Source organism: Arachis ipaensis, chromosome B6 (assembly GCF_059453495.1).
Source record: "Arachis ipaensis isolate K30076 ecotype BB chromosome B6, ASM5945349v1, whole genome shotgun sequence".
NCBI classification, from domain to species: domain Eukaryota; kingdom Viridiplantae; phylum Streptophyta; class Magnoliopsida; order Fabales; family Fabaceae; genus Arachis; species Arachis ipaensis.
This window is the reverse complement of record NC_142441.1, coordinates 66,884,223-66,898,082: the sequence shown is the minus strand read 5'-3', so window position 1 is coordinate 66,898,082 and position 13,860 is coordinate 66,884,223. Positions and strand designations below refer to the sequence as shown.

The 13,860-nt window shown below is 45.6% G+C and overlaps 25 non-coding genes and 19 pseudogenes across 25 annotated transcripts; all 44 read right to left on the bottom strand.

The window, feature by feature from the left end:
- Positions 1–161: 161 nt before the first annotated feature.
- Positions 162–280, bottom strand: LOC148560518 (5S ribosomal RNA; annotated as a pseudogene).
- A 212-nt stretch (positions 281–492) lies between these two features.
- On the bottom strand, positions 493–611 carry LOC148560517 (5S ribosomal RNA; annotated as a pseudogene).
- A 187-nt stretch (positions 612–798) lies between these two features.
- On the bottom strand, positions 799–917 carry LOC148560516 (5S ribosomal RNA). The gene has a single exon (XR_015891807.1). It is a non-coding gene; the product is annotated as a 5S ribosomal RNA (ribosomal RNA).
- A 192-nt stretch (positions 918–1,109) lies between these two features.
- Positions 1,110–1,228, bottom strand: LOC148560515 (5S ribosomal RNA; annotated as a pseudogene).
- A 189-nt stretch (positions 1,229–1,417) lies between these two features.
- Positions 1,418–1,536, bottom strand: LOC148560514 (5S ribosomal RNA). The gene has a single exon (XR_015891294.1). It is a non-coding gene; the product is annotated as a 5S ribosomal RNA (ribosomal RNA).
- Positions 1,537–1,734: 198 nt separating this feature from the next.
- Positions 1,735–1,853, bottom strand: LOC148560513 (5S ribosomal RNA). Its single transcript, XR_015890264.1, has one exon. It is a non-coding gene; the product is annotated as a 5S ribosomal RNA (ribosomal RNA).
- A 193-nt stretch (positions 1,854–2,046) lies between these two features.
- On the bottom strand, positions 2,047–2,165 carry LOC148560512 (5S ribosomal RNA). Its single transcript, XR_015891554.1, has one exon. It is a non-coding gene; the product is annotated as a 5S ribosomal RNA (ribosomal RNA).
- A 198-nt stretch (positions 2,166–2,363) lies between these two features.
- LOC148560511 (5S ribosomal RNA) lies at positions 2,364–2,482 on the bottom strand (annotated as a pseudogene).
- A 197-nt stretch (positions 2,483–2,679) lies between these two features.
- On the bottom strand, positions 2,680–2,798 carry LOC148560510 (5S ribosomal RNA; annotated as a pseudogene).
- A 194-nt stretch (positions 2,799–2,992) lies between these two features.
- LOC148560509 (5S ribosomal RNA) lies at positions 2,993–3,111 on the bottom strand (annotated as a pseudogene).
- Positions 3,112–3,316: 205 nt separating this feature from the next.
- LOC148560508 (5S ribosomal RNA) lies at positions 3,317–3,435 on the bottom strand (annotated as a pseudogene).
- A 189-nt stretch (positions 3,436–3,624) lies between these two features.
- Positions 3,625–3,743, bottom strand: LOC148560507 (5S ribosomal RNA; annotated as a pseudogene).
- A 193-nt stretch (positions 3,744–3,936) lies between these two features.
- Positions 3,937–4,055, bottom strand: LOC148560506 (5S ribosomal RNA; annotated as a pseudogene).
- Positions 4,056–4,251: 196 nt separating this feature from the next.
- LOC148560505 (5S ribosomal RNA) lies at positions 4,252–4,370 on the bottom strand (annotated as a pseudogene).
- Positions 4,371–4,555: 185 nt separating this feature from the next.
- Positions 4,556–4,674, bottom strand: LOC148560504 (5S ribosomal RNA). The gene has a single exon (XR_015890704.1). It is a non-coding gene; the product is annotated as a 5S ribosomal RNA (ribosomal RNA).
- A 197-nt stretch (positions 4,675–4,871) lies between these two features.
- Positions 4,872–4,989, bottom strand: LOC148560503 (5S ribosomal RNA). Its single transcript, XR_015891628.1, has one exon. It is a non-coding gene; the product is annotated as a 5S ribosomal RNA (ribosomal RNA).
- A 184-nt stretch (positions 4,990–5,173) lies between these two features.
- On the bottom strand, positions 5,174–5,292 carry LOC148560502 (5S ribosomal RNA; annotated as a pseudogene).
- Positions 5,293–5,488: 196 nt separating this feature from the next.
- On the bottom strand, positions 5,489–5,607 carry LOC148560501 (5S ribosomal RNA). The gene has a single exon (XR_015891700.1). It is a non-coding gene; the product is annotated as a 5S ribosomal RNA (ribosomal RNA).
- Positions 5,608–5,792: 185 nt separating this feature from the next.
- On the bottom strand, positions 5,793–5,911 carry LOC148560500 (5S ribosomal RNA). Its single transcript, XR_015891428.1, has one exon. It is a non-coding gene; the product is annotated as a 5S ribosomal RNA (ribosomal RNA).
- Positions 5,912–6,106: 195 nt separating this feature from the next.
- LOC148560499 (5S ribosomal RNA) lies at positions 6,107–6,225 on the bottom strand (annotated as a pseudogene).
- Positions 6,226–6,433: 208 nt separating this feature from the next.
- On the bottom strand, positions 6,434–6,552 carry LOC148560498 (5S ribosomal RNA). The gene has a single exon (XR_015891645.1). It is a non-coding gene; the product is annotated as a 5S ribosomal RNA (ribosomal RNA).
- Positions 6,553–6,737: 185 nt separating this feature from the next.
- On the bottom strand, positions 6,738–6,856 carry LOC148560497 (5S ribosomal RNA). Its single transcript, XR_015891427.1, has one exon. It is a non-coding gene; the product is annotated as a 5S ribosomal RNA (ribosomal RNA).
- A 206-nt stretch (positions 6,857–7,062) lies between these two features.
- Positions 7,063–7,181, bottom strand: LOC148560496 (5S ribosomal RNA). Its single transcript, XR_015890004.1, has one exon. It is a non-coding gene; the product is annotated as a 5S ribosomal RNA (ribosomal RNA).
- Positions 7,182–7,377: 196 nt separating this feature from the next.
- LOC148560495 (5S ribosomal RNA) lies at positions 7,378–7,496 on the bottom strand. The gene has a single exon (XR_015891010.1). It is a non-coding gene; the product is annotated as a 5S ribosomal RNA (ribosomal RNA).
- A 193-nt stretch (positions 7,497–7,689) lies between these two features.
- On the bottom strand, positions 7,690–7,808 carry LOC148560494 (5S ribosomal RNA; annotated as a pseudogene).
- Positions 7,809–8,001: 193 nt separating this feature from the next.
- LOC148560493 (5S ribosomal RNA) lies at positions 8,002–8,120 on the bottom strand. Its single transcript, XR_015891756.1, has one exon. It is a non-coding gene; the product is annotated as a 5S ribosomal RNA (ribosomal RNA).
- Positions 8,121–8,305: 185 nt separating this feature from the next.
- On the bottom strand, positions 8,306–8,424 carry LOC148560492 (5S ribosomal RNA). The gene has a single exon (XR_015891582.1). It is a non-coding gene; the product is annotated as a 5S ribosomal RNA (ribosomal RNA).
- Positions 8,425–8,635: 211 nt separating this feature from the next.
- Positions 8,636–8,754, bottom strand: LOC148560491 (5S ribosomal RNA). The gene has a single exon (XR_015889656.1). It is a non-coding gene; the product is annotated as a 5S ribosomal RNA (ribosomal RNA).
- Positions 8,755–8,948: 194 nt separating this feature from the next.
- Positions 8,949–9,067, bottom strand: LOC148560490 (5S ribosomal RNA). The gene has a single exon (XR_015891009.1). It is a non-coding gene; the product is annotated as a 5S ribosomal RNA (ribosomal RNA).
- Positions 9,068–9,261: 194 nt separating this feature from the next.
- On the bottom strand, positions 9,262–9,380 carry LOC148560489 (5S ribosomal RNA). Its single transcript, XR_015890261.1, has one exon. It is a non-coding gene; the product is annotated as a 5S ribosomal RNA (ribosomal RNA).
- A 196-nt stretch (positions 9,381–9,576) lies between these two features.
- Positions 9,577–9,695, bottom strand: LOC148560488 (5S ribosomal RNA). Its single transcript, XR_015891191.1, has one exon. It is a non-coding gene; the product is annotated as a 5S ribosomal RNA (ribosomal RNA).
- A 185-nt stretch (positions 9,696–9,880) lies between these two features.
- LOC148560487 (5S ribosomal RNA) lies at positions 9,881–9,999 on the bottom strand (annotated as a pseudogene).
- Positions 10,000–10,192: 193 nt separating this feature from the next.
- Positions 10,193–10,311, bottom strand: LOC148560486 (5S ribosomal RNA). Its single transcript, XR_015890260.1, has one exon. It is a non-coding gene; the product is annotated as a 5S ribosomal RNA (ribosomal RNA).
- A 205-nt stretch (positions 10,312–10,516) lies between these two features.
- Positions 10,517–10,635, bottom strand: LOC148560485 (5S ribosomal RNA). Its single transcript, XR_015891190.1, has one exon. It is a non-coding gene; the product is annotated as a 5S ribosomal RNA (ribosomal RNA).
- Positions 10,636–10,821: 186 nt separating this feature from the next.
- Positions 10,822–10,940, bottom strand: LOC148560484 (5S ribosomal RNA; annotated as a pseudogene).
- A 199-nt stretch (positions 10,941–11,139) lies between these two features.
- On the bottom strand, positions 11,140–11,258 carry LOC148560483 (5S ribosomal RNA; annotated as a pseudogene).
- A 198-nt stretch (positions 11,259–11,456) lies between these two features.
- LOC148560482 (5S ribosomal RNA) lies at positions 11,457–11,575 on the bottom strand. Its single transcript, XR_015891007.1, has one exon. It is a non-coding gene; the product is annotated as a 5S ribosomal RNA (ribosomal RNA).
- Positions 11,576–11,758: 183 nt separating this feature from the next.
- On the bottom strand, positions 11,759–11,877 carry LOC148560481 (5S ribosomal RNA; annotated as a pseudogene).
- Positions 11,878–12,068: 191 nt separating this feature from the next.
- On the bottom strand, positions 12,069–12,187 carry LOC148560480 (5S ribosomal RNA; annotated as a pseudogene).
- Positions 12,188–12,393: 206 nt separating this feature from the next.
- LOC148560479 (5S ribosomal RNA) lies at positions 12,394–12,512 on the bottom strand (annotated as a pseudogene).
- Positions 12,513–12,698: 186 nt separating this feature from the next.
- On the bottom strand, positions 12,699–12,817 carry LOC148560478 (5S ribosomal RNA). Its single transcript, XR_015891426.1, has one exon. It is a non-coding gene; the product is annotated as a 5S ribosomal RNA (ribosomal RNA).
- Positions 12,818–13,020: 203 nt separating this feature from the next.
- Positions 13,021–13,139, bottom strand: LOC148560477 (5S ribosomal RNA). The gene has a single exon (XR_015889853.1). It is a non-coding gene; the product is annotated as a 5S ribosomal RNA (ribosomal RNA).
- A 195-nt stretch (positions 13,140–13,334) lies between these two features.
- LOC148560476 (5S ribosomal RNA) lies at positions 13,335–13,453 on the bottom strand. Its single transcript, XR_015891006.1, has one exon. It is a non-coding gene; the product is annotated as a 5S ribosomal RNA (ribosomal RNA).
- A 192-nt stretch (positions 13,454–13,645) lies between these two features.
- Positions 13,646–13,764, bottom strand: LOC148560475 (5S ribosomal RNA). Its single transcript, XR_015891576.1, has one exon. It is a non-coding gene; the product is annotated as a 5S ribosomal RNA (ribosomal RNA).
- Positions 13,765–13,860: the final 96 nt, after the last annotated feature.

Here is a 13,860-nt window from a genome sequence, read left to right as displayed (position 1 = left end):
GCATGTCTCGTGACGTAGGGTAAGTCGAGCTGCGAATCCCTGCGGGGCCCGTGGGAGCTTGCCTAAAATCAGGTCATTGAGACTCGCTTTAGCTAAACTATTCAAGATAACGCCGTTTAAAGAACGAGTGTATGCACGACGTTAAAAAAAAAAAAAAAAAAGAGGTACAACACGAGGACTTCCCAAGAGGTCACCTATCCTAGTACTACTCTCACCAAAGCACGCTTAACTGCGGAGTTCTGATGGGATACGGTGCATTAGTGCTGGTATGATCGCACCTATTAAAACATGCGCACATAATTATCATATGCATGTCTCGCGACGTAGGGTAAGTCGAGCTGCGAATCCCTGCGGGGCCCGTGCGAGCTTGCCTAAAATCAGGTCATTGAGACTCGCTTTAGCTAAACTATTCAAGATAGCGCCGTTTAAAGAACGAGGGTAAGCACGACGTAAAAAAAAAAAAAAAAAAAAAAAAAAAAAAAAAAAAACAAAAAGGAATAAAACGAGGACTTCCCAAGAGGTCACCCATCCTAGTACTACTCTCGCCCTAGCACGCTTCACTGCGTAGTTCTGATGGGATCCGGTGCATTAGTGATGGTATGATCGCCCCTATTAAAATATGAGCACATAATTATCATATGCATGTCTCGCGACGTAGGGAAAGTCAAGCTGCGAATCCCTGCGGGGCCCGTGCGAGCTTGCCTAAAACCAGGTCATTGAGACTCACTTTAGCTAAACTATGCAAGATAGCGCCGTTTATAGAACGAGGGTAAGCACGACGTTAAAAAAAAAAAAAAAAAGGTGCAACACGAGGACTTCCCACGAGGTCACCCATCCTAATACTACTCTCGCCGAAGCACGCTTAACTGCGGAGTTCTGATGGGATCCGGTGCATTAGTTCTGGTATGATCGCACCTATTAAAATATGCGCACATAATTATCATATGCATGTCTCGCGACGTAGGGTAAGTCGAGCTGCGAATCCCTACGGGGCCCGTGCGAGCTTGCCTAATATCAGGTCATTGAGACTCGCTTTAGCTAAACTATTCAAGATAGCGCCGTTTAAAGAACGAGGGTAAGCACGACGTAAAAAAAAAAAAAAAAAAAAAAAGGAATAAAACGAAGACTTCCCAAGAGGTCACCCATCCTAGTACTACTCTCGCCCTAGCACGCTTCACTGCGTAGTTCTGATGGGATCCGGTGCATTAGTGATGGTATGATCGCCCCTATTAAAATATGAGCACATAATTATCATATGCATGTCTCGCGACGTAGGGAAAGTCAAGCTGCGAATCCCTGCGGGGCCCGTGTGAGCTTGCCTAAAACCAGGTCATTGAGACTCACTTTAGCTAAACTATGCAAGATAGCGCCGTTTATAGAACGAGGGTAAGCACGACGTTAAAAAAAAAAAAAAAAAAAGGTGCAACACGAGGACTTCCCACGAGGTCACCCATCCTAATACTACTCTCGCCCAAGCACGCTTAACTGCGGAGTTCTGATGGGATCCGGTGCATTAGTTCTGGAATGATCGCACCTATTAAAATATGCGCACATAATTATCATATGCATGTCTCGCGACGTAGGGTAAGTCGAGCTGCGAATCCCTGCGGGGCCCGTGCGAGCTTGCCTAAAATCAGGTCATTGAGACTCGCTTTAGCTAAACTATTCAAGATAGCACCGTTTAAAGAACGAGGGTAAGCACGACGTAAAAAAAAAAAAAAAAAAAAAAAAAAAGAGGTGCAACACGAGGACTTCCCAGGAGGTCACCCATTCTAGTACTACTCTCGCCCAAGCACGCTTAACTGCGGAGTTCTGATGGGATCCGGTGCATTAGTTCTGGTATGATCGCACCTATTAAAATATGCGCACATAATTATCATATGCATGTCTCGCGACGTAGGGTAAGTCGAGCTGCGAATTCCTGCGGGGCCCGTGCGAGCTTGCCTAAAATCAGGTCATTGAGACTCGCTTTAGCTAAACTATTCAAGATAACGCCGTTTAAAGAACGAGGGAAAGCAAGACGGAAAAAAAAAAAAAAAAAAAAAAGAGGTACAACACGAGGACTTCCCAAGAGGTCACCTATCCTAGTACTACTCTCACCCAAGCACGCTTAACTGCGGAGTTCTGATGGGATCCGGTGCATTAGTGCTGGTATGATCGCACCTATTAAATCATGCGCACATAATTATCATATGCATGTCTCGTGACGTAGGATAAGTCGAGCTGCGAATCCCTGCGGGGCCCGTGGGAGCTTGCCTAAAATCAGGTCATTGAGACTCGCTTTAGCTAAACTATTCAAGATAACGCCGTTTAAAGAACGAGTGTATGCACGACGTTAAAAAAAAAAAAAAAAAAAAAAAAAAGAGGTACAACACGAGGACTTCCCAAGAGGTCACCTATCCTAGTACTACTCTCACCAAAGCACGCTTAACTGCGGAGTTCTGATGGGATACGGTGCATTAGTGCTGGTATGATCGCACCTATTAAAACATGCGCACATAATTATCATATGCATGTCTCGCGACGTAGGGTAAGTCGAGCTGCGAATCCCTGCGGGGCCCGTGCGAGCTTGCCTAAAATCAGGTCATTGAGACTCGCTTTAGCTAAACTATTCAAGATAGCGCCGTTTAAAGAACGAGGGTAAGCACGACGTAAAAAAAAAAAAAAAAAAAAAAAAAAGAGGAATAAAACGAGGACTTCCCAAGAGGTCACCCATCCTAGTACTACTCTCGCCCTAGCACGCTTCACTGCGTAGTTCTGATGGGATCCGGTGCATTAGTGATGGTATGATCGCCCCTATTAAAATATGAGCACATAATTATCATATGCATGTCTCGCGACGTAGGGTAAGTCGAGCTGCGAATCCCTGCGGGGCCCGTGGGAGCTTGCCTAAAATCAGGTCATTGAGACTCGCTTTAGCTAAACTATTCAAGATAACGCCGTTTAAAGAACGAGTGTATGCACGACGTTAAAAAAAAAAAAAAAAAAAAAAGAGGTACAACACGAGGACTTCCCAAGAGGTCACCTATCCTAGTACTACTCTCACCAAAGCACGCTTAACTGCGGAGTTCTGATGGGATACGGTGCATTAGTGCTGGTATGATCGCACCTATTAAAACATGCGCACATAATTATCATATGCATGTCTCGCGACGTAGGGTAAGTCGAGCTGCGAATCCCTGCGGGGCCCGTGCGAGCTTGCCTAAAATCAGGTCATTGAGACTCGCTTTAGCTAAACTATTCAAGATAGCGCCGTTTAAAGAACGAGGGTAAGCACGACGTAAAAAAAAAAAAAAAAAAAAAAAAAAAAAAAAAAGAGGAATAAAACGAGGACTTCCCAAGAGGTCACCCATCCTAGTACTACTCTCGCCCTAGCACGCTTCACTGCGTAGTTCTGATGGGATCCGGTGCATTAGTGATGGTATGATCGCCCCTATTAAAATATGAGCACATAATTATCATATGCATGTCTCGCGACGTAGGGTAAGTCGAGCTGCGAATCCCTGCGGGGCCCGTGGGAGCTTGCCTAAAATCAGGTCATTGAGACTCGCTTTAGCTAAACTATTCAAGATAACGCCGTTTAAAGAACGAGTGTATGCACGACGTTAAAAAAAAAAAAAAAAAGAGGTACAACACGAGGACTTCCCAAGAGGTCACCTATCCTAGTACTACTCTCACCAAAGCACGCTTAACTGCGGAGTTCTGATGGGATACGGTGCATTAGTGCTGGTATGATCGCACCTATTAAAACATGCGCACATAATTATCATATGCATGTCTCGTGACGTAGGGTAAGTCGAGCTGCGAATCCCTGCGGGGCCCGTGGGAGCTTGCCTAAAATCAGGTCATTGAGACTCGCTTTAGCTAAACTATTCAAGATAACGCCGTTTAAAGAACGAGTGTATGCACGACGTTAAAAAAAAAAAAAAAAAAAAAGAGGTACAACACGAGGACTTCCCAAGAGGTCACCTATCCTAGTACTACTCTCACCAAAGCACGCTTAACTGCGGAGTTCTGATGGGATACGGTGCATTAGTGCTGGTATGATCGCACCTATTAAAACATGCGCACATAATTATCATATGCATGTCTCGCGACGTAGGGTAAGTCGAGCTGCGAATCCCTGCGGGGCCCGTGCGAGCTTGCCTAAAATCAGGTCATTGAGACTCGCTTTAGCTAAACTATTCAAGATAGCGCCGTTTAAAGAACGAGGGTAAGCACGACGTAAAAAAAAAAAAAAAAAAAAAAAAAAAGGAATAAAACGAGGACTTCCCAAGAGGTCACCCATCCTAGTACTACTCTCGCCCTAGCACGCTTCACTGCGTAGTTCTGATGGGATCCGGTGCATTAGTGATGGTATGATCGCCCCTATTAAAATATGAGCACATAATTATCATATGCATGTCTCGCGACGTAGGGAAAGTTAAGCTGCGAATCCCTGCGGGGCCCGTGCGAGCTTGCCTAAAACCAGGTCATTGAGACTCACTTTAGCTAAACTATGCAAGATAGCGCCGTTTATAGAACGAGGGTAAGCACGACGTTAAAAAAAAAAAAAAAGGTGCAACACGAGGACTTCCCACGAGGTCACCCATCCTAATACTACTCTCGCCCAAGCACGCTTAACTGCGGAGTTCTGATGGGATCCGGTGCATTAGTTCTGGTATGATCGCACCTATTAAAATATGCGCACATAATTATCATATGCATGTCTCGCGACGTAGGGTAAGTCGAGCTGCGAATCCCTGCGGGGCCCGTGCGAGCTTGCCTAAAATCAGCTCATTGAGACTCGCTTTAGCTAAACTATTCAAGATAGCGTCGTTTAAAGAACGAGGGTAAGCACGACGTAAAAAAAAAAAAAAAAAAAAAAAAAAGAGGTGCAACACGAGGACTTCCCAGGAGGTCACCATTCTAGTACTACTCTCGCCCAAGCACGCTTAACTACGGAGTTCTGATGGGATCCGGTGCATTAGTTCTGGTATGATCGCACCTATTAAAATATGCGCACAAAATTATCATATGCATGTCTCGCGACGTAGGGTAAGTCGAGCTGCGAATTCCTGCGGGGCCCGTGCGAACTTGCCTAAAATCAGGTCATTGAGACTCGCTTTAGCTAAACTATTCAAGATAACGCCGTTTAAAGAACGAGGGTAAGCACGACGTAAAAAAAAAAAAAGAGGTGCAACACGAGGACTTCCCAGGAGGTCACCAATCCTAGTACTACTCTGGCACAAGCACGCTTAACAGCGGAGTTCTGATGGGATCCGGTGCATTAGTGCTGGTATGATCGCACCTATTAAAATATGCGCACATAATTTTCATATGCATGTCTCGCGACGTAGGGTAAGTCGAGCTGCGAATCCCTGCGGGGACCGTGCGAGCTTGCCTATAATGAGGTCATTGAGACTCGCTTTAGCTAAACTATGCAAGATAGCGCCGTTTAAAGAACGACGGTAAGCACAACGTAATAAAAAAAAAAAAAAAAAAAAGAGAGGTGCAACACGAGGACTTCCCAGGAGGTCACCTATCCTAGTACTACTCTCGCCCAAGGACGCTTAACTGCGAAGTTCTGATGGGATCCGGTGCATTAGTGCTGGTATGATCGCACCTATTAAAATATGCGCACATAATTATCATATGCATGTCTCGTGACGTAGGGTAAGTCGAGCTGCGAATCCCTGCGGGGCCCGTGCGAGCTTGCCTAAAATCAAGTCATTGAGACTCGCTTTAGACAAACTATTCAAGATAGCGCCGTTTAAAGAACGAGGGTAAGCACGACGTAAAAAAAAAAAAATGAGGTGCAACACGAGGACTTCCCAGGAGGTCACCCATCCTAGTACTACTCTCGCCCAAGCACGCTTAACTGCGGAGTTCTGATGGGATCCAATGCATTAGAGCTGGTATGATCACACCTATTAAAATATGCGCACATAATTATCATATGCATGTCTCATGACGTAGGGTAAGTCGAGCTGCGAATCCCTGCGGGGCCCGTGCGAGCTTGCCTAAAATCAGGTCATTGATACTCGCTTTAATTAAACTATTCAAGATAGCGCCGTTTAAAGAACGAGGTTAAGCACACCATGCAAAAAAAAAAAAAAAAAAAAAAGAGAGGCAACACGAGGACTTCCCAGGAGGTCACCCATCCTAGTACTACTCTGGCACAAGCACGCTTAACTGCGGAGTTCTGATGGGATCCGGTGCATTAGTGCTGGTATGATCGCACATATTAAAATATGCGCACATAATTTTTATATGCATGTCTCGCGACGTAGGGTAAGTCGAGCTGCGAATCCCTGCGGGGACCGTGCGAGCTTGCCTATAATGAGGTCATTGAGACTCGCTTTAGCTAAACTATGCAAGATAGCGCCGTTTAAAGAACGAGGGTAAGCACGACGTAAAAAAAAAAAAAAAAAAAAAAAAAAAAAAAAAAAGAGAGGTGCAACACGAGGACTTCCCAGGAGATCACCTATCCTAGTACTACTCTCGCCCAAGGACGCTTAACTGCGGAGTTCTGATGGGATCCGGTGCATTAGTGCTGGTATGATCGCACCTATTAAAATATGCGCACATAATTATCATATGCATGTCTCGTGACGTAGGGTAAGTCGAGCTGCGAATCCCTGCGGGGCCCGTGCGAGCTTGCCTAAAATCAGGTCATTGAGACTCGCTTTAGATAAACTATTCAAGATAGCGCCGTTTAAAGAACGAGGGTAAGCACGACGTAAAAAAAAAAAAAAGAGGTGCAACACGAGGACTTCCCAGGAGGTCACCCATCCTAGTACTACTCTCGCCCAAGCACGCTTAACTGCGGAGTTCTGATGGGATCCAATGCATTAGAGCTGGTATGATCACACCTACTAAAATATGCGCACATAATTATCATATGCATGTCTCATGACGTAGGGTAAGTCGAGCTGCGAATCCCTGCGGGGCCCGTGCGAGCTTGGCTAAAATCAGGTCATTGAGACTCGCTTTAACTAAACTATTCAAGATAGCGCCGTTTAAAGAACGAGGGTAAGCACGACGTAAAAAAAAAAAAAAAAAAAAAAAAAAAAAAAAAAAGAGGTGCAACACGAGGACTTCCAAGGAGGTCACCCATCCTAGTACTACTCTCGCCCAAGCACGCTTAACTGCGGAGTTCTAATGGGATCCGGTGCATTAGTGCTGGTATGATCGCACCTATTAAAATATGCGCACATAATTATCATATGCATGTCTCGCGACGTAGGGTAAGTCGAGCTGCGAATCCCTGCGGGGCCCGTGCGAGCTTGCCTAAGATCAGGTCATTGAGACTCGCTTTAGCTAAACTATGCAAGATAGCGCCGTTTAAAGAATCAGGGTAAGCACGACGTAAAAAAAAAAAAAAAAAAAAAAGAAGAGGTGCAACACGAGGACTTCCCAGGAGGTCACCCATCATAGTACTACTCTCGCCCAAGGATGCTTAACTGCGGAGTTCTGATGGGATCCGGTGCATTAGTGCTGGTATGATCGCACCTATTAAAATATGAGCACATAATTATCATATGCATGTCTCGTGACGTAGGGTAAGTCGAGCTGCGAATCCCTGCGAGGCCCGTGCGAGCTTGCATAAAATCAGGTCATTGAGACTCGCTTTAGCTAAACTATTCAAGATAGCGCCGTTTAAAGAACGAGGGTAAGCACGACGTAAAAAAAAAAAAAAAAAAAAAAGAGGTGCAACACGAGGACTTCCCAGGAGGTCACCCATCCTAGTACTACTCTGGCCCAAGCACGCTTAACTGCGGAGTTTTGATGGGATCCGGTGCATTAGGGTTGGTATGATCGCACCTATTAAAATATGCGCACATAATTTTCATATGCATGTCTCGCGACGTAGGGTAAGTCGAGCTGCGAATCCCTGCGGGGACCGTGCGAGCTTGCCTAAGATTAGGTCATTGAGACCCGCTTTAGCTAAACTATGCAAGATAGCGCCGTTTAAAGAACGAGGGTAAGCACGACGTAAATAAAAAAAAAAAAAAAAGAGAGGTGCAACACGAGGACTTCCCAGGAGGTCACCTATCCTAGTACTACTCTCGCCCAAGGACGCTTAACTGCGGAGTTCTGATGGGATCTGGTGCATTAGTGCTGGTATGATCGCACCTATTAAAATATGCGCACATAATTATCATATGCATGTCTCGTGACGTAGGGTAAGTCGAGCTGCGAATCCCTGCGGGGCCCGTGCGAGCTTGCCTAAAATCAGGTCATTGAGACTCGCTTTAGATAAACTATTCAAGATAGCGCCGTTTAAAGAACGAGGGTAAGCACGACGTAAAAAAAAAAAAAAGAGGTGCAACACGAGGACTTCCCAGGAGGTCACCCATCCTAGTACTACTCTCGCCCAAGCACGCTTAACTGCGGAGTTCTAATGGGATCCAATGCATTAGAGCTGGTATGATCACACCTATTAAAATATGCGCACATAATTATCATATGCATGTCTCATGACGTAGGGTAAGTCGAGCTGCGAATCCCTGCGGGGCCCGTGCGAGCTTGCCTAAAATCAGGTCATTGAGACTCGCTTTAACTAAACTATTCAAGATAGCGCCGTTTAAAGAACGAGGGTAAGCACGACGTAAAAAAAAAAAAAAAAAAAAAAAAAAAAAAAAAAAAAAAAGAGTTGCAACACGAGGACTTCCCAGGAGGTCACCCATCCTAGTACTACTCTCGCCCAAGCACGCTTAACTGCGGAGTTCTGATGGGATCCGGTGCATTAGTGCTGGTATGATCGCACCTATTAAAATATGCGCACATAATTATCATATGCATGTCTCGCGACGTAGGGTAAGTCGAGCTGCGAATCCCTGCGGGGCCCGTGCGAGCTTGCCTAAGATCAGGTCATTGAGACTCGCTTTAGCTAAACTATGCAAGATAGCGCCATTTAAAGAATCAGGGTAAGCACGACGTAAAAAAAAAAAAAAAAAAAAGAAGAGGTGCAACACGAGGACTTCCCAGGAGGTCACCCATCATAGTACTACTCTCGCCCAAGGATGCTTAACTGCGGAGTTCTGATGGGATCCGGTGCATTAGTGCTGGTATGATCGCACCTATTAAAATATGAGCACATAATTATCATATGCATGTCTCGTGACGTAGGGTAAGTCGAGCTGCGAATCCCTGCGAGGCCCGTGCGAGCTTGCCTAAAATCAGGTCATTGAGACTCGCTTTAGCTAAACTATTCAAGATAGCGCCGTTTAAAGAACGAGGGTAAGCACGACGTAAAAAAAACAAAAAAAAAAAAAAGAGGTGCAACACGAGGACTTCCCAGGAGGTCACCCATCCTAGTACTACTCTGGCCCAAGCACGCTTAACTGCGGAGTTCTGATGGGATCCGGTGCATTAGTGCTGGTATGATCGCACCTATTAAAATATGCGCACATAATTTTCATATGCATGTCTCGCGACGTAGGGTAAGTCGAGCTGCGAATCCCTGCGGGGACCGTGCGAGCTTGCCTAAGATCAGGTCATTGAGACCCGCTTTAGCTAAACTATGCAAGATAGCGCCGTTTAAAGAACGAGGGTAAGCACGACGTAAATAAAAAAAAAAAAAAAAAAAGAGAGGTGCAACACGAGGACTTCCCAGGAGGTCACCTATCCTAGTACTACTCTCGCCCAAGGACGCTTAACTGCGGAGTTCTGATGGGATCCGGTGCATTAGTGCTGGTATGATCGCACCTATTAAAATATGCGCACATAATTATCATATGCATGTCTCGTGACGTAGGGTAAGTCGAGCTGCGAATCCCTGCGGGGCCCGTGCGAGCTTGCCTAAAATCAGGTCATTGAGACTCGCTTTAGATAAACTATTCAAGATAGCGCCGTTTAAAGAACGAGGGTAAGCACGACGTAAAAAAAAAAAAAAGAGGTGCAACCCGAGGACTTCCCAGGAGGTCACCCATCCTAGTACTACTCTCGCCCAAGCACGCTTAACTGCGGAGTTCTAATGGGATCCAATGCATTAGAGCTGGTATGATCACACCTATTAAAATATGCGCACATAATTATCATATGCATGTCTCATGACGTAGGGTAAGTCGAGTTGCGAATCCCTGCGGGGCCCGTGCGAGCTTGCCTAAAATCAGGTCATTGAGACTCGCTTTAACTAAACTATTCAAGATAGCGCCATTTAAAGAACGAGGGTAAGCACGACGTAAAAAAAAAAAAAAAAAAAAAAGAGGTGCAACACGAGGACTTCCCAGGAGGTCACCCATCCTAGTACTACTCTGGCCCAAGCACGCTTAACTGCGGAGTTCTGATGGGATCCGGTGCATTAGTGCTGGTATGATCGCACCTATTAAAATATGCGCACATAATTTTCATATGCATGTCTCGCGACGTAGGGTAAGTCGAGCTGCGAATCCCTGCGGGGACCGTGCGAGCTTGCCTAAGATCAGGTCATTGAGACCCGCTTTAGCTAAACTATGCAAGATAGCGCCGTTTAAAGAACGAGGGTAAGCACGACGTAAATAAAAAAAAAAAAAAAAAAAAAAAAAAAAGAGAGGTGCAACACGAGGACTTCCCAGGAGGTCACCTATCCTAGTACTACTCTCGCCCAAGGACGCTTAACTGCGGAGTTCTGATGGGATCCGGTGCATTAGTGCTGGTATGATCGCACCTATTAAAATATGCGCACATAATTATCATATGCATGTCTCGTGACGTAGGGTAAGTCGAGCTGCGAATCCCTGCGGGGCCCGTGCGAGCTTGCCTAAAATCAGGTCATTGAGACTCGCTTTAGATAAACTATTCAAGATAGCGCCGTTTAAAGAACGAGGGTAAGCACGACGTAAAAAAAAAAAAAAAGAGGTGCAACACGAGGACTTCCCAGGAGGTCACCCGTCCTAGTACTACTCTCGCCCAAGCACGCTTAACTGCGGAGTTCTAATGGGATCCAATGCATTAGAGCTGGTATGATCACACCTATTAAAATATGCGCACATAATTATCATATGCATGTCTCATGACGTAGGGTAAGTCGAGTTGCGAATCCCTGCGGGGCCCGTGCGAGCTTGCCTAAAATCAGGTCATTGAGACTCGCTTTAACTAAACTATTCAAGATAGCGCCATTTAAAGAACGAGGGTAAGCACGACGTAAAAAAAAAAAAAAAAAAAAAAAAAAAAGAGGTGCAACACGAGGACTTCCAAGGAGGTCACCCATCCTAGTACTACTCTCGCCAAAGCACGCTTAACTGCGGAGTTCTGATGGGATGCGGTGCATTAGTGCTGGTATGATCGCACCTATTAAAATATGCGCACATAATTATCATATGCATGTCTCGCGACGTAGGGTAAGTCGAGCTGCGAATCCCTGCGGGGCCCGTGCGAGCTTGCCTAAGATCAGGTCATTGAGACTCGCTTTAGCTAAACTATGCAAGATAGCGCCATTTAAAGAATCAGGGTAAGCACGACGTAAAAAAAAAAAAAAAAAAAAAAAAGAAGAGGTGCAACACGAGGACTTCCCAGGAGGTCACCCATCATAGTACTACTCTCGCCCAAGGATGCTTAACTGCGGAGTTCTGATGGGATCCGGTGCATTAGTGCTGGTATGATCGCACCTATTAAAATATGAGCACATAATTATCATATGCATGTCTCGTGACGTAGGGTAAGTCGAGCTGCGAATCCCTGCGGGGCCCGTGCGAGCTTGCCTAAAATCAAGTCATTGAGACTCGCTTTAGACAAACTATTCAAGATAGCGCCGTTTAAAGAACGAGGGTAAGCACGACGTAAAAAAAAAAATGAGGTGCAACAAGAGGACTTCCCAGGAGGTCACCCATCCTAGTACTACTCTCGCCCAAGCACGCTTAACTGCGGAGTTCTGATGGGATCCAATGCATTAGAGCTGGTATGATCACACCTATTAAAATATGCGCACATAATTATCATATGCATGTCTCATGACGTAGGGTAAGTCGAGCTGCGAATCCCTGCGGGGCTCGTGCGAGCTTGCCTAAAATCAGGTCATTGATACTCGCTTTAATTAAACTATTCAAGATAGCGCCGTTTAAAGAACGAGGTTAAGCACACCATGCAAAAAAAAAAAAAAAAAAGAGAGGCAACACGAGGACTTCCCAGGAGGTCACCCATCCTAGTACTACTCTGGCACAAGCACGCTTAACTGCGGAGTTCTGATGGGATCCGGTGCATTAGTGCTGGTATGATCGCACCTATTAAAATATGCGCACATAATTTTCATATGCATGTCTCGCGACGTAGGGTAAGTCGAGCTGCGAATCCCTGCGGGGACCGTGCGAGCTTGCCTATAATGAGGTCATTGAGACTCGCTTTAGCTAAACTATGCAAGATAGCGCCGTTTAAAGAACGAGGGTAAGCACGACGTAAAAAAAAAAAAAAAAAAAAAAAAAAAAAAAAAGAGAGGTGCAACACGAGGACTTCCCAGGAGGTCACCTATCCTAGTGCTACTCTCGCCCAAGGACGCTTAACTGCGGAGTTCTGATGGGATCCGGTGCATTAGTGCTGGTATGATCGCACCTATTAAAATATGCGCACATAATTATCATATGCATGTCTCGTGACGTAGGGTAAGTCGAGCTGCGAATCCCTGCGGGGCCCGTGCGAGCTTGCCTAAAATCAGGTCATTGAGACTCGCTTTAGATAAACTATTCAAGATAGCGCCGTTTAAAGAACGAGGGTAAGCACGACGTAAAAAAAAAAAAAAAGAGGTGCAACACGAGGACTTCCCAGGAGGTCACCCATCCTAGTACTACTCTCGCCCAAGCACGCTTAACTGCGGAGTTCTGATGGGATCCAATGCATTAGAGCTGGTATGATCACACCTATTAAAATATGCGCACATAATTATCATATGCATGTCTCATGACGTAGGGTAAGTCGAGCTGCGAATCCTTGCGGGGCCCGTGCGAGCTTGGCTAAAATCAGGTCATTGAGACTCGCTTTAACTAAACTATTCAAGATAGCGCCGTTTAAAGAACGAGGGTAAGCACGACGTAAAAAAAAAAAAAAAAAAAAAAAAAAAAAAAAGAGGTGCAACACGAGGACTTCCCAGGAGATCACCCATCCTAGTACTACTCTCGCCCAAGCACGCTTAACTGCGGAGTTCTAATGGGATCCGGTGCATTAGTGCTGGTATGATCGCACCTATTAAAATATGCGCACATAATTATCATATGCATGTCTCGCGACGTAGGGTAAGTCGAGCTGCGAATCTCTGCGGGGCCCGTGCGAGCTTGCCTAAGATCAGGTCATTGAGACTCGCTTTAGCTAAACTATGCAAGATAGCGCCGTTTAAAGAATCAGGGTAAGCACGACGTAAAAAAAAAAAAAAAAAAAAAGAAGAGGTGCAACACGAGGACTTCCCAGGAGGTCACCCATCATAGTACTACTCTCGCCCAAGGATGCTTAACTGCGGAGTTCTGATGGGATCCGGTGCATTAGTGCTGGTATGATCGCACCTATTAAAATATGAGCACATAATTATCATATGCATGTCTCGTGACGTAGGGTAAGTCGAGCTGCGAATCCCTGCGAGGCCCGTGCGAGCTTGCCTAAAATCAGGTCATTGAGACTCGCTTTAGCTAAACTATTCAAGATAGCGCCGTTTAAAGAACGAGGGTAAGCACGACGTAAAAAAAAAAAAAAAAAAAAAGAGGTGCAACACGAGGACTTCCCAGGAGGTCACCCATCCTAGTACTACTCTGGCCGAAGCACGCTTAACTGCGGAGTTCTGATGGGATCCGGTGCATTAGTGCTGGTATGATCGCACCTATTAAAATATGCGCACATAATTTACAAATGCATGTCTCGCGACGTAGGGTAAGTCGAGCTGCGAATCCCTGCGGGGACCGTGCGAGCTTGCCTAAG